The following is a 16,477-nucleotide window of genomic DNA, read 5'->3' on the forward strand; positions in this document are numbered from 1 at the left end:
GATTTGTCTATGATTTCACCACTAAAACATACAGATGTTAAGTATTGACTGATAAATGAGTTGATGAAGAAGTTGTGTTATGCTCAAGGGTATACTGCTCTCCGATCTTAAAATTCTTGCCATAAGGTTCCTATAATCTCCAACATGTGTAAAACTGGAGTAACATTTTTGCTGTGTGAAATGGGCCAGGCATAGAAAAGTTAAAAGAGCGTCTCATGTAGATATGAAATCATAAAACAAGTGGACAAAACGTCAATGGCATAGAAGAAGGAAGTGAACCCGTGGTATGGAGTGCAGGCTCCAAGATGGGATGGGGAGATGGCAGTCTAAGGGCAGAGAGCCACACAGTGAATGTTCAGCAGGAGGAGGATAGCTAATAATGTGTTCTAAACTTGAAATGCACTGAGTAGATTTTAGGTACTTTTACTACAGGCACAGAAAGGTGAGTGTAAACCGGGAATATATTAATCCCTTGACTGTAGTCATCACTTCAATCACAGGATTGTAAGCATCTAGGAACTCGTCTTCTATGGTAGTTATTCCATTCTCCTACACAAATATATCCCATCTCACAAGACTTGAGTCTTGAGTGACTCCCTCTTTCCCTGTTGGAATTTGTCCCACATGATGCCATCAGAAGGTGAGAAGGCAGACGTGTCTGACAGATGATAGTGAACATAGCGTAGCATAAGGGCGCCATGCTCAGTCTTCCGTATACGCTTTCTACCTACCTTGCTGTTTGTTGTATTGGAGGTTGCTTTCACCACGTTTCCTTAGGTCCCCTTTACACACAACAAACTTACTCTGAATCCGGCCTAGATGATTACTCAGTGGGCATGCATCTCAGCTCCACATACAGTAAAGAAATACCATACTTCCCATGTGAGTACAACAGTCCTAAGAGCCTGGGAAACCAACCCATGAGTCATATTAGAGTAATGCACTGCTTTCTAGTAAGAAATTCCTTGGAGTTGTGTCTACAGTTTAATAGGAGACAACTTTTACAAGAACATTTTGCTCAACAAAAATTCCCTTCATAACTTTCAGAAATAGAGTTTGCACAAGAATATCTGAGTTGCATAGATACTACTGAAGGACAGCCAGCCCCAGAGCAGCCATCTGATGCGAGTTTCCAGTTCTCAGAATGGGATGTTCAAGGCACTGGGAGGCAACTGCCAGCACTCGCTCGTTCCTGCTGTTCAGGGGTGGTTTGTTGTCCTTACCAGGGTTCATTACATTTTGTATCCCAGGAATTGATCACCACTAACAGAACATTATCCTGGGGATCGATCCTTATTAACAGAACATTTTCACATGACGTTGGATTCTTCAAATGCTTTATGTCTGATGACTAAGCCACGGTCTGAAATACCGTGGGCACTGTGGACCGGATTCCCAGACTTTAGTCTAAGGTGCTATGAATGTTTAGGTCATTGTCTCACCCAAAGCCTGTTTCTCATCTATAAAACAGTACTAATCCACGGGACAAGTCTTCAGGGAAGGACTCTTCACCAGTAGGAAGTTCTACTGGGTTATCACAAAGTTGGATTTGAGGGAGTGAAATACTTGAAGAGTTAATTCTAGTATTTTCAGACTTTGAGCGAGGAAAAGGAGTGCTTATGAAGGTGAGAAGTGAGTTGTTAAAAGGGTCCCAGGAACACAGAGAAGGCTCTGATGTCATCACACTCATTGTCGGCTTAAGGTAAAAGTGGTCGATAGCATTAGCATTGATCCACCTGTAACAACAACAACAACAGCAGCAACAACAAGAGCAACAACAAGAGCAACAACAAAAGCAACAACAGCAACAAGAGCAACAACAGCAACAACAAGAGCAACAACAGCAACAACAAGAGCAACAACAAGAGCAACAGCAGCAACAACAAGAGCAACAACAGCAACAAGAACAACAATAAGAGCAACAACAGCAATAACAAGAGCAACAACAACAAGAGCAACAAGAGCAACAACAAGAGCAACAAGAGCAACAAGAGCAACAACAAGAGCAACAACAGCAACAACAGCAACAAGAACAGCAACAAGAGCAACAACAGCAACAAGAACAACAATAAGAGCAACAACAGCAATAACAAGAGCAACAACAACAACAGCAACAAGAACAACAAGAGCAACAAGAGCAACAATAAGAGCAACAACAACAACAACAAGAGCAACAACAAGAGCAACAACAGCAATAACAAGAGCAACAACAACAACAGCAACAAGGACAACAACAGCAACAAGAACAACAAGACCAAGAACAGCAACAACAAGACCAACAACAAGAGCAACAACAGCAACAACAAGAGCAACAACAAGACCAAGAACAGCAACAAGACCAACAACAAGACCAACAAGAGCAACAACAAGAGCAACAACAAGAGCAACAACAGCAACAACAAGAGCAACAACAGCAACAAGAACAACAACAAGAGCAACAACAGCAACAAGAGCAACAACAACAACAACACCTCAAACTTTGAGCTGTGTCCAAGAGCACCATTTATTTTACACCAAATACTCTGGACATTTGGTGCCTCCAATTGTAAGAAGTGTGAATGTTTAGGGATTTCCCTGTAATTGATACACAAAGTAGAAAACCAGACTAAAACCCAAATTCCACCTCCCAGTGTTGTTCCAGTTGTGTAGAGAAAGCTCCCTCACCTGCATCCCTCACCAGGTCTTCAAAAAATGCATTTCCTGTGGACCCTGGGGCAAAAATGTGAACATTTCCTCAGACACACTTCATGTTTAAAGTTTGTGACCTAACCAACGGGGCAGAATCCCTGTGATTTACTCTAAAGCATGACACAGGGCAGGTGAGCAAAGGTCTTGGCCTCGCAGGGCTGATCACTGAGTTCAGTTCCTGGAAACCACACAAAGGTGGATGGATAAAACCAATTCCACAAGTGCCCTCTGACCCCTACACGTTCACACACTGTGGAACACGTGATCCCACCCCCAAACATATCATGTTCACACACCACAATAATAATAAGAAATTTTAAAAATAAGTAAATAAAATGAAGTATGAAGTTAAAGCACCATGTCTATGGACTAACTTGGTCCATACATAACCAACTTGGTCTTTACACAGCAGGCAGAAATGCTGTTGCCCAAAAGACAGACTTCAGAGGTGACTATTTCCCAATTCTCCTCCTTCAGAAGGCTGGGTTAGGTGCCTTTTGCATGTTTGTCTGATCTGTGTCTACTCTATTGCTGGGTCATTTTGCACAGAAATTGTTTCCCCTTATTGAACTAGGAGGCCAGTACCATGAGCCAGCTCCCTGCGGGCACACAAAAGCTAACGCCTCTTTTGCCCTCTTCTTTGATTAAATTATAATTGTTGTCGTTGGTTTTCAGTATAGCACTCTTTTGTTGGTCTTTTGGGTTTTGTTTTTCAAGACAGGATCTCTGTGTAGCCCTAGCAGTCCTGGATCTCACCGTGTAAACCAGGCTGAACCAGAATTAACGGAGATCCTGCACGTCTCTACCTCCTGAATGCTGAAATTAAAGGTGTGTGCCACCACCTCCAGGCCAATCCAATACATCTGGGTTCTGAGCACTTGCTTTGTGCTGACCACTTAAATACCCTTTTTAATCTATACAATTTCACTACCCATGGTAGAAATAGAAGACAAGAAGTTGGTTCCCTTGCTCACGTTCATGAAGCAAACACCATAGAGAATGTGAAGGAAATCAGGACTAAAGTTTCTCAAATTAGATCTTGCCTGCTTCCATTATCTCCCAGGCCTAGGCTGTTACACGAAAAGCTGATAGAAAGGAAAATGGCATTAAAGGAAAGTGTGGACAAGAGCTCAGAGTGGCTGGTTGGCAATTTGAAGTACTGTCCTGTGAGAGTTTTAAGGTCCTATGTCAAGTGACTGACTGCTTCATATGCTGACTGTGTTCCTCAAGCCTTCAAATAACCACAACATAACAGGTCATCCCTAAGAAGAGCAGTTCACTTAAGGCAGAGATGACTCAGTGGTTAGAGTACTGGCTGTTCTTCCAAAGGACCCGGGTTCACTTCTCACCACCCACGCAGCATCTCACAACTGTCTGTAACTCAAGTTCCAGAGGCTCCAACACTTACACAGACAGACAGTTGAAACACCAAGTCACATGAAATAACAATAAATAAGTTTTTTGAAAAATAAAGAATTGTAAAAGTACACTGTAGGGTTCTCAACAATAGAGATCTGAAAACATTGAGGATTGGGGTTCGGGGGGTCAAACTCAGGGCTGAAAACTGGAACAATTTTGGGGGACTAGGTTTAGAAAGAAAAAGAAAAGGCAAGAGGGGCGGTCTCTTAAGAGTAAGTTCTAAGCTGCGAAGACTTAGGGAACGGGTAGCAATTAAGTTTAGCATCAAGGTTTTTTTTTTTTTCTTTTTTTTTTTTAAAGTCTCAAGGATTTCATCAGGATAAACTCATACACGGTGTGAAACCTGGAGTGCCAGGTGGCATTTTCTAAGTTACTTGGTTAGGACAGGTTTCTGACAAAGGAGATAGAACGCCAAGTTCAGAGTTTTATTTAAAGTTTGGTAGACAAGTGGCAACAAGGGATTCTATGTTGGAGCAGCCTTGTCTTTATGGAGACATTGGAATGAACCAGATGGGGAGGTATCTCTCTCCTGCCTGGATTTTTGGGGGGATTGGAGGGGTTAGTGGGCAATATACTAGCTTGAGACTCTGGTAATATTCTAGCTAAAAAAAAATGAATAGACATTTGGTATCTCCTTTTGAAAGACAACTTCTTGAATCTTTTTTTTTTCCCCAAAAACATACTTCTTGAGTCTTCCTGAAAATGTACTAACTGGAGATTCTTTCTGCTACCTTTTGCCTATCAGAGAGGGGACTTGGCTTTTCTCCTGGCTAATGGACACCATAAGCAGAAAGCGTTTGAAGCTCTTTGGGTCATTTGGAGGGAAGCATTAAGAAAAGCTTATTTTTATTAGAGTTAATAAATAGGCAGCATTATTCAAGATGCTAAGAGCAGAACATTTGTTTCTCTCCTCCATACACAAAGGTCTCCAGCATTGTGTCTGTCCTCCGCTGTCTCCCAGCCACCCCCTCACCAGCCCCTGCCAGGCACAGCTTCTCCTAGTCCCTTCGCTCACTTCCTAACCGGCAGCTCTATGTCTTCCTCCATGAGGCACCATGTGCTTCAAATCAAAGCCCATTGTCCATCTGACGGTCTCTCCCCTTTTTTTCTTATTCCTCCCTGTGAGTCACATCCCTCGGAAGTCCATCTTCCTTTGGAGTGTCTTTCTTTTTGAATCACTTCAGATCCTGAAATGATGAAGGGAATTGCAACAGTACCACATTTTCCTGTGTCATGTAAACAATGCTGGAAAGCTTACTTCCGCTCAGAATGTGCCGTCCTTTTCCTTTTATGATGTCTGCTTTGGAGGAAGGGCTACTGTGAGCTGAAGACACAGAGATGGTTGGGGACCTTGAATTGTGTCTCCCTGAATGCTCGTAAGGTTCTTACACATCACCTAAAATGTGACTGTCTTTGTAGTGTTGAAACCGGTGGTATATCGTTGACCAACAAAATCAAAGCATACTTCTAAGGTGTGCTGAAAAACTAGCAGCCCACCATATTTTGGAATATGCAATGAGAAAGACCTAGACTACATTTGTCTACCACGGGTAGGAGACAGAGGCACTGCAGATGGCCACGTGACTGCAATGACGTTTTCTCACTGCCATTAGGCCCACCGTCTATCTAGAATATGGCCGACTTAAGCCTGGGTCCTAGCCTCAACACTTCCTGACGAGTTGATCTAGTGAAACTTCAGATTCAACTTCACTCGTGAGAATAACACAATGACTTGCAGCCTCCTTGGGACATTCAGGTGAGAGAGTACCTGCTTGCCTCCATGACTCTGAGAACTGTAATTATTGACTGTCAAAGGGACATCTGGGAGATAGATGGCTGGGGAGACAGAGAGCAGTGCCCAGTCCAAGACAAAGTACTAGACAATGGGGACTTGGAATTACTTGCATGCATGAAGGCAGCCAGTCAGTCCTCCCAGAGGAACTGTGCAGTCAGGAGGACCTAGTATCTGGTAAAACCCAGTGTCTGTAAGTTTATGTATCAAAAGGAGGGGTCACTGTTGTGACTGGATTCATTTTAGGTGTACTTTAAGATGCAGTTTGCCTCGTGTGCTCTATCAGATGTGGGCTCTTCCTGCTTCAGACTAGAATTTCAAGATGGGGATGGGCTGCTGGGTCCCTCCTGTTGGCTGAAGAAACGTGTTTCTTTAGCAGTCTGCCAGGCCTTGACACATGGCAAACATAAAACCATCATAATGTGAATAGCTCAAAGAGGCCAGTTTGAACTCCCCCCCCCAAATTGCTGTGTTTAAAAGGGCTCATTTTCCAGACCTGACATTCGCGAGGTTCAATGCTCCGTTCTTCCCAGCAATCTCCAGAGCTTGCTTTTATGCTGTTGTCTGACCAAGGCTCTGCAGATCCATTTGCGCCGGGCTCTTGCTGTCACATGACCTTCAGAACAAAGGCTTTAGGTTATCCCTTTATAGTCTCTCCACATTTATTTTATTAATATCTTTCCTCATTGGCAAAACTCAAGATGACAAACTAAAAGAATGTGGCCCTTTCAAGTATATTTATTTTGATTAATGTGTCAGAGAAACATATTTTAGAATAACATTTATTTAGGATACTAATTTTTTTAACAAGTTAATTTTGGTGAGAAGTAAATATCAAGTTTTAATTCATCCCCCCCTTATACTGACATGTATGTACTTAAATGAGAAGAGCAGTTTTGTCACTTTTACACCCTAAAATGCAATGGTAAGTTAATACATTATTAATACAATCTTTTTAATATAAAGCAAAAAAAAAGATTTGAGAACTTTTGTCATACAAATGTTGTATTTAATGTCCTAAATCTATGCAACTTCTTCCACTCCCCAGGGCTTGAAACCCTGCAGCAGCTCCCGAACCCCTACTGGCTGATGTTATTGTTGTTTTATAATTTCCTAATGACATCTCGTACCAGGCTTTCTCTGGATACATTGGTCACTTAATAAACACTCTGGACATACCAGCAAAACCTGAACCACAAACTCATAATGGTTCAGTTTTGCTTACATGTAAATACTGGCAATATTTGCTAGGATCAGCTTGATCCTAGCAAAGGAGAAATCTCTAATACTTATAATTCACCAATAATACTGAAACACATGTGGGACAGGCGGGGCCCAGGTTAGGGCAGGGCGGGTAAGAGCATCTCTCAGCAAAGCACCTTGGGTATTTCTCCTAAATGCTCATCAGAAAGAGGTTGTCAGACTCTGTCAGTCTCTCTCTCTCTCTCTCTCTCTCTCTCTCTCTCTCTCTCTCTCACACACACACACACACACACACACACACACACACACACACACACACACACCAAGCAGAAAGTTCGTCTGCAGGAAGTAGCTAGTGGGATTTCCCAGTTGCAGACAGATAACCTGAAAGGTAGGTCAAGTAGAAAGTTGCTAGTAGCCTTGGGGTTATGACTGAGATACCTGAAAACCAGGTTCTTCAGAACCCCTGGGAGCAGGGGTCCAGCATCCAGTGCTGGGAGCTTCAGCTTCCCCAGTCAGGCAGCAGTGGGTCTGGTAAGGGCGACTCTGCCCAAGGAATCCTGAAATGTAAAGCCTTGTGGTGCTGAGAGAAAGGGAGGGAAAAAGGACCCCAAGACCAAAAAAACAAAAAAAAAAAAAAAAAAAAAACCCAACCCAACCTACTTCAAAACCAGGTCAAACCATCTGTGGTAATAGGAAGACATCAGTCTGACATCATATCCTATCTAGCTCTCCTGTCATTCCTTTTCCAGCCAGGCAGCAAGTGGGGAGTGAGTTGCAAGCATCTGATTGGAAAGCTACTGGGGCCTTTAACATAACTGGCTGGTGCTGGGAGTCATATCATAAACTTAACTTCTGCTCCCCTCTGCATTGCTGGTCAATAGGCAGGGGGTGGGTTTGTAACCTGGGGGTGCAGGTTTGTTGGAGGAATAATCTGGAGACACATTGAAGGTGTAACCTGGAAACGCTTGTCTTGTTGGGGATCAGCCTAGAGACTAGAGCTAGGCTCTGGTTTTGTTGGGGGAGCAACTTGGAAACTAATGGTAGGTACCAGCCTGTTAGTTTATCTGAGTTCAAACTTAGGTTTTCTAAAATGGAGTGTGAACTTAGAAGATTTGTCCTCTCAGGTCAAGAGGAAATCCAGAGTCCTGGGCAGCAGTGGGTCCACTGGGAGGAAGCTTCTGGAGGGATTTAGACCCTTGGAGCTAGAGTGGAGATTCGAAGATGTCTGCCTTTAGAACCATCTAGGCTCTAAGTACAGCTAGCCAGAGGCATCCCAACACATCTCACCTGAGGAGGCTTGTTCTTTCTTTGTGAGGAGGCTTGCTCTATGCTTGGGTTTCTTCTCTCCTAACTTGAACAAACAGTACAGATGGGGAAAGAAGATGTAGCCTAGATTCCTGATGACGCAGAAACTGTTAATTTAGCTTCACCAAGGGGAGGAAGAACAGGCCTAGTCTGTCTTCCTTCCTTCCTTCCTTCCTTTCTTTCTTTCTTTCTTTCTTTCTTTCTATTCTTTCTCTCCCCTTCCCCTCCCCCTTCTCTTCCTTATTATTCAAATTTTGACCAAAGCATCATTTGGATTTTTCTACTTCAGCTTTTCAGTAGTTTAAGGAGCCTTTCCCGAAGGCGTCCCTCCTAGAAGATGGCCGTTCAGTGAACTTAGGTTCCCGAGCTGCCCCAATTCCACAGTCCTACAGCTGCTGCTGGGAAGCTGAGCCTTTGGTGACCCTAGGGGACCTATAGCAACATCTCCACAGACGGTCTCTTCTTGAATTCTTGAATTCACAAACAAACATAGAGCCTTGGTTTTTTCATTTTCTACCCACATGGAAAGTGTATCTGCTCCTCCATAGCCCCGTTGGGAAAGGAGCGATAGGAGGGCGAGACAGGATGTGACGTCAGACTGATGTCATCTCACTGCCGCAGATGGTTTGACCTGGTTTAGAAGCCGGCTTGTGGTTTTTTTTTTTGTTGTTGTTGTTGTTGTTTGTTTGTTTTGTTTTGTTTTGTTTTTTGTCTTGGTGTCCTTCCTCCCTCCCTTTTCTCCCATCACCACAAGGCTTTAGGTTTCAGGATCCTTGGGCCTTTCTCCAATAGACATTTGGGCTACCACCACCACCACCACCACCACCAAAACCACCTATGTGACAGAGGTGTGCTGGGCCCCCTTCCACCCCACCCCACCCCAACCCCTAGCTCTCCAATAGGATAAAGTCCCAGTTGTGAGTTGCATCAGATTGGCTCCTATGATTTTTGGAAATCACTAACGTTTCCCTGGCACTACAGGCCCTTTTCTCCGTTGTAAGCTCACAGGAGGAAGAAGTGTTTTATTCAAGGGCAGAGTCCTAAAAGATTTCCTTGGGTAACCTACTTGTGTGAAGAGGAAGCCTACCAGGAGCCCTGGCCTTGCTTTCTTTAACCCTAATGTCCCCATGGTGTTTACAAGGTAGGCTTCCTGACTCTTCCTTTTGACCCCAGATAGGTCAGGCAGGCATATGTTCAAGGCAGACCTCAATCCCCACTGAGATGCTCAAGTTGATACCGTTCCATGCTCTCCCGAGGCTCTATGCTCTCTTCTTCTCTCACCCATAAAGTTCTTCTTCTCTCTAATCCCATAAAGTCCGTATGTTACCCGAGCCTTCCTGTTTCTCCCCGCACATGGTCCCACCCACTTCTTCATCTGTCCTCCTTCATTCTCCCCACAAGAATCTGAACTAAAGAGTGTCTCTGGTTTGTTCCACGGTAACTAATCCTACCTGTCTTAAAACTGGATTGAACCACGTAATGAGAAGAAAAGGATCACTTCCTCGGAGACTGTAGTTTATTTCTCCCCATCGAGATGAATGGATCCGATTCCTAAGAGCCTCCAGCCATCCGACCTCGAGACTCGCTAGCACTTCACAAGGTGTATGAGGAACCTACGTCTTCGATGTTGAAGATTCAGTCCGTAGGGAAGAGGATCTTCAGTATCTCCCATGCCTAAACCAAAGCAAGCTAGATATACCTGGTCTACACCTGTTCCTCTCACCGATTGGATCAAGTGCATGCTTTTGCTGTTCTATACATGGAGGGGCTCTGTTGTAATTTTATTTGGTAGTGCATCCTAGCTCATAGGAACATGAGGATTCTTGTTTCATCTGTGACCCTGGATCTGGAACTCTCTACTCTCTGTACAGAGAATGGGGAAATAATTGGGCAAATCTTGGCCAATCTTATAAAAGTTCACAGATGCCTCTTTGACTACAACAGTTCATAATGATTCAAGCGAAGCTTTGTGCTCTAACTTTCATCTCAATATATGAGGTGGGCGGTGGGGGAGGGAGGAAGTGGATCAATGGCCCAAACTGAGTTTTGATCCCTGCTCTCACCCGGGCCTACCCACAAACACCATCCAAAGCAAGACCAGTTGTCAGCACTTCATTCGTGAGCGCCATTATCAAAATTCCGCAATTCACTTACGGTATCAAAGGTTTGTTTTAATGGAAATAATTTATATGGCATCTTCTCTGGGAAGAATCAGAAAGGTCCATCTGCCATCTTGACTTTGAACATTGTGGTCTGAGTTCAGTTACAGGCTTTAGAGTCGAAAGCCTGCTTGCAGCCCACACTAAAATGAAGGCTACAGATGTCACCCAGAACCCGTGGAAACACAGGACTTAAAGTCGGGAAGGAAAGTGAAGAGGGATGTTTTCTCTTCTGACATCTCTCTAACAACTGTGTCTAACCTGAAAATGTGGCTCCAATCCTTCTCAGAACTATTATTTTCTTTACAGCAAAGTTCTAAAAACTTGGTTTCTTTTGATTTCTCCCCCCCCCCACACACACCCCTGGCAGGAAAATGACACATTTGGGGCCAAGGCATTAAAGTGTGGTCTCTTGGGAGAAGGGGGGGAGGGCTATTGCTTTCGAGCCCACAAACAGTTGCAGGTGCAAAAAATGTGCACACGAAAAGGGAGGTCTGGTAGAGGCCCTTTTAAAATGGGGCCTTTTAAGTTCAATAAATCTCTTTGCTCTCCCCTTTGTGAGCTGTGCGCGTCCCTCCCACGCTCTAATGCACATTTCAGTCTCCAATGTGGCCTCCAGAAGGAAGCTCCGTGTTTGTTGTGAAGTTTTCCGTAATTACATAATCATTGAAGTCTGTGAGGTGGCTGAAAAATGCAAACCCGGGGATTACAGTAACATAATTAGGCTGCTTCCTGTAAGAGCCAAGCCGCTCTTCTTGGGTCAGGCTTTGATTGGCTGCCCTCAGACCCTTCCTCTTCCGCAGTGAATCACAGCTCACTGGGCCTTTCTGCAGGCCAACTGTTCCAAGGCGTTTGAACAGCCTGCTCTTGTGCGCCCTGAACGATCTCTCTACACACCCTCTACATCAGTTTGATTAAGAAGGCAGGGGCAGGGGAGCCAGAGGCCTGTGGTTTCTCGGATGCCTTCGTGTCTATGTGGTGACAAAGCTAGTGCTTACTTTGTCTGGGCCGCAGTACCTTGACTCATCTGGCGGTGTCTAGAAGCCTTGCGTCCTGGCTTCGGAGTGTTGGAGGCAAGGAAGAGAAGAAAGGGCAGAGAATCGCTGAGTTTGGGTGTGTGTAGTAGAATTTGGTCGCTGATGCAAATCATTAGCGCTCAGGTAGGCAGGGAAGATGATATGTTACAAACAGCCCGCCCACAAATAGCTTTCTGTTCCGGGCAGGATGGTAACCATAACCCCAGCCTAACCCTTTCTGTTGTAAGCAGCATCAGACCCATAGGATATACTTCCTCCTCCCCTAACCGTTCTTGGAAACGATTGTTCATGCGCTCCTGTGTCAAGCTCTCCCTGCTCCTTTTGTCAATCTGAGTACACACGGAGGCCTCAGAAAAGTTTTAAAGTCCAGTTAAAGCCGATTACTTTGGAAATAAAAAAAAAAAGTCATTTAGGAAACTTTAAAAAACAAACAAACAAACAAACAAAAAAAACGAACACTTGAGTTTGGCGGATTTTTCTTGAAAATCATCAGTTGCTCGTCTGTGGTCCCAAGCCAAGGGAGCAGCTCTAAAGTAAGCAAAGATGTCCAGAAGGAAATCTTCCCCCTAATTTAAGGCTGCACTAATTGGCAGAAATAAGATGTAGAGTTTAGTGCTGGCTTCAAAGAGTGGAACACCAGTGGTTCAAGTAGAAACAGACATCTAACTGTCATGAGCAAGGGACAAGGACAGACTTGATGGCCACAGCCGCCTTCTTGAGCAGGTAGCTCGTTGATCCCAGTTGGTGAATACCCAAGTGGGAAAGCTTGAATTCTTCCCCCTGCTTTGGGAGATCCTCTTGCCCTGTTTTCAAGAACATTTTGGGTCTTCCTGTCCATCCTGTTGGGTTTCCTCACAGAGTAATTCCAGCTTCATTGAATACTCTCTCTTTGTGTCTACACTCCCGAAGTCTTCTTAACGTGACTGTGTTTCTTTCACGCACGTTTCCTAAGTGAGGATGTCTTTAGAAAGGAAAGGAAGCATTGCACCTTTTGACTGAATCCCATTTGGAAAATAGTGCTCTGTTCTCTCTTTGTCAACGCCAAAAAGAAAAGTTCTTGCTGATACACAGTACGTCCAAACTATCTGTGGGGTAGGCAAGCAGCCATAAAGAAATGAAAGATTGCTTTTGCTGTAGAAGTTGAAAACTACTATAAGAAACTTAGACTAGGTTAGAATTCTCTTCATTTTAGTTATCTCAAAATTATTTCCATAGGTCCCTTATTAAACATATAGTGAAAAAAGAAAATAAAACCAAGTTACTACTTCTGTGGTTCGGGTTGAAAGGAGACATACCCATGTCAGGGTTTACGTGTGTGTGTGTGTGTGTGTGTGTGTGTGTGTGTCTGTGTGTCTGTGTTTCTGTGTGTCTCTGTGTGTCTCTGTGTGTGTATGTGTGTGTGTCTTTGTGTGTGTGTCTGTGTGTGTCTGTGTGTGTGTGCCTTTGTGTGTGTATGTCTGTCTGTGTGGGTCTGTGTGTGTGTATGTGTGTGTATGGATGTGTGGATGTGTGTGTGTCTGTGTGGGTCTGTGTGTGTGTGCCTTTGTGTGTGTATGTCTATCTGTGTGGGTCTGTGTGTGTGTGTGTGTGTATGTGTGTGTGTGGATGTGTGGATGTGTGTGTGGATGTGTTTGTGTATGTCTGTGTGTATCTGTGTGTGGATGTGTTTGTGTGTGGATGTGTTTGTGTGTGTCTGTGTGTGTGTCTGTGTCTTTGTGTGTGTGTGTATGTGTGTCTGTGTGTGTCTGTGTGTGTGTGCCTTTGTGTGTGTATGTCTGTCTGTGTGGGTCTGTGTGTGTGCATGTGTGTGTATGTGTCTGTGTGGATGTGTGGATGTGTGTGTGGATGTGTTTGTGTATGTCTGTGTGTATCTGTGTGTGGATGTGTTTGTGTGTGTGTGTATATGTGTGTATATGTGTTTGTGTGTGTCTGTGTGTGTGTGTGTGTGTGTGTGTGTGTGTGTTACCGTGAAAGTTAACCAGAATAGTTTATCTCGTTTCTATGGTATAACAAGTTACCACAGCTGAGTCATTAGCACAGGGTATCCCACAAAGCTACCATCTGGAATTCACCTGAAGAGGAAGGTTTTCTGAGCTTACTGCTCAGACGAGACTCTCAGCTCCTCAGGGGTTGCTAGACTGAGGACCTTGGTTACTTGCAGGTTTTGCCAGAGATGTTTCCCACTGAGCAAGCTTCCTTTAGAGAAGTCCAGCTTGAGAGGACAGCAAAGATGGAGCCATGGGCACTTCCAACCCAGTTCTTGCAAGTATTTTCCCTCTCCCTCTTCATATTTACCAGTTAGAAGTAGAGGTGTGTGGACAGATAAAAATCTCTGCTTAGAGGGAGAGAGTCACGCACTTCACAAACAGCGGAAGGTGGGGCTCACTGGGAGCTTCATTGATATCATTTACCACATATTGCCTATAGGGTTCCCACCTCTTCCTTCCAATCACCTCCAGGCTCTGGCTATAATCAAAATATGAGCCTTTCAGGAGGATCAATAAAAGCCCTCAGTAAAGGGAAAACTTCAGCTTTCTTCAAGATCCTAGATTGTTTAGTAGACAGCCATATTTAATGATTATTGAATTATTACTCACTCAGCAGATGTATAACCAATTCTATAGGCACTGGCAAAGATAAGCCACTTGTGCCCAAGTAAAACAAAAAGCCCACTGTCTCAGAATTAGTTATGTCACCCTAATGACCTATTTCTAAACAATAAGTTATCCAAACTTAGCGGCTTAAAATAAATACACATTATTTTTGTATACAGAGCTCTATGAGTCAGGAATTCAGACGTGCCTGATAGGGGTTCCTCTGGTTAGGATCTCTCAAGAGGCTGTAGTCGAGATGTTGACTAAAGCTGACTCTTCACCTAAGTGCTTACTGGAGGCTAAGTATCTTCTTATTTGGTCACCACTCTTCTGTCAGCTGGTGAGATACTGATGAGTCTCCATCGAGCTTCAGGTCCTTACCACGTGGCCACTCCACCAGGTTGCTTGCATGGCCTCATCATATGGTCTCTGACCTCCCCCAGAAAAATGAAACTTAAATTGATTGTGAGATACCCAGAAAATATTTTAAATCTCAGTAGTGACTCTTGTCTTAACGTTTGTCTACACTGCAGGCACAAGATGGGTGAATCACAGAGGACTAAATACAACTATTAGGCCCCCAAATGATTCAACCAAACTTATTCTCAAGAGGGACATGAGACACCACTGCAAGAAGTCAATACACAGGAGACAGATAGGCAGAGTGACAGTAAATCGGAGAGGTGGAGCTTCGAGAGAGAACAGAAGGCAGACAGAACAGACACTCTTATGTGTGAACATTTTCTACCCATGGACACAGAACTCCCAGTTGTGGAGTCTGTGGATACAGAGGGCTGGCCCCATTGTTTCCCCTTTTATCCCAACTACTACTAAACTACCGAATCGTGTGCTTGTGGAGACAGGGATAATTAATTTTATTTGCTTGACACCGTTTACCACATCTTCCGTTACACTTTGAGGCAGTTCTCATGCTTCCTAAATATTTGTGGACCTGATTGCATTGAAATGCTAAATATTCTCTCATGGGCTTCAAGACACATTCTGTCCCATTTCAGAAGTTCAGCTGACCTCAGCCTTCCTTACCTCAGGGAAAGACTGAGGCACCGTATGGAACTATCAACCACCAGACTTTGAGGCTTTAGTGTCTGAGACCTAAACACCTAGGGAAGGGAAGAAAGGTTAGTGAGGTAAATGGAGTGGGGGGATTTCCAGGTGTAGACAGAGCAACTAGAGAAGGAGAGAGAGCCAATGACTACCTGCCCTGCCACCAGCTTCACCACTTGGTCAAATGCAGGGTGAGGAGTATGGAGGAGAGAGAGTTCTGTAGCGCCATATATAAGACAGTAGTTCCAGGGAAGTGCAAACTCTACAAGAAAACTAGCTGCAAAGTGCTCATAGGCTGCCCACCCAGGGGTGCTAACCATGTGGGACCCTGCAGGATTGTATTAGATAACCATAGTATTACTGAACTCCTGGGGCTTGAAGTGAAGGGACCTACAAAGACTAAAATGAACGGGTTTGATATTTAAAAAACTTAATTACTATCATTCATAGAGATGTACATTTAATATAAAATTGATATCACCCATATCTGTTTAATTAACTAAATTGTTAGTTATACAAACTTAGTAAAATAATTGCCCACCACATCCTGTAACAGGGAAACCCCTTGTGCGAAGGGAACATGACAACTGGGCAAGTCTATAATTCCAGTACTCAATAGGCTGATAGGCTGATGCAGGAGGATTATTGCTAGTTCAACGCCAGTTTAGGCTCCACAGAGACTATGAAGCCCACACAGTTAGACACTGTCTTTACAAAAAGTAAAAGATAAAGGGGGCGGAGGGGTAAGAGGTTCCATTCATATTCCTGAATCCCAACTCAGTCCCCAGTTAGTTTTAGAACTTTAAGAAAATTATTTCACTTGTTGTCTCAGATGTATCATATATTACAATATGTAAAGTAATGTCATCTGCTCTGCTAGCTGCATCTGAAGGTAATTGAGATAGGCTCAATGGAGTGCTTAGTAATGACAGGAATTGTGTATTAATAGTACAACCTCAAAATTCAGATACACAAATTAATGATTGTCTCATCATTTTGACAATAAAAACCACTTTTTTCACATATTTAAAATCAATCTTTCAAAGGGTGATTAGCATTTCTAAAGAGAGTAAGCACTATTTACATAAGAAATAGACCCCCCAAAAAATGTTTCTCCAGCTTACAAATTTTCACCTCAAAATGAAATGTAGAATAACAATTTTTTTTAAAAAAAAAAGCTGTACATCTTGAGGCATTATGAACATTGCAAAG

The 16,477-nt window shown here is 43.6% G+C and overlaps 2 long non-coding RNA genes across 6 annotated transcripts in view; one reads left to right on the forward strand and one right to left on the reverse strand.

Moving 5' to 3' along the window:
* LOC102555236 (uncharacterized) overlaps nt 1–8,980 on the reverse strand; it is a 141,223-nt gene extending 132,243 nt beyond the window's left edge. For 3 of the 5 annotated variants that reach the window (XR_015645955.1, XR_015645954.1, XR_015645956.1), the window contains exons 1-3: nt 8,932–8,980; nt 8,393–8,456; nt 6,396–6,515 (exon numbers count right to left, since the gene is read on the reverse strand). This is a non-coding gene — a long non-coding RNA (uncharacterized LOC102555236). Of the gene's footprint in view, nt 1–6,395; nt 6,516–8,392; nt 8,792–8,931 lie in introns of those variants that run through there. The other 2 variants (XR_015645952.1, XR_015645953.1) reach the window with 2 other exon arrangements.
* The window catches only part of LOC147998747 (uncharacterized), a 75,261-nt gene that overhangs the window by 14,564 nt on the left and 44,220 nt on the right, over nt 1–16,477 (forward strand). The gene's annotated exons all lie outside the window — the stretch shown is intronic.

This window comes from Rattus norvegicus, chromosome 20 (assembly GCF_021556685.1).
Source record: "Rattus norvegicus strain SHRSP/BbbUtx chromosome 20, alternate assembly SHRSP_T2T, whole genome shotgun sequence".
NCBI classification, from domain to species: domain Eukaryota; kingdom Metazoa; phylum Chordata; class Mammalia; order Rodentia; family Muridae; genus Rattus; species Rattus norvegicus.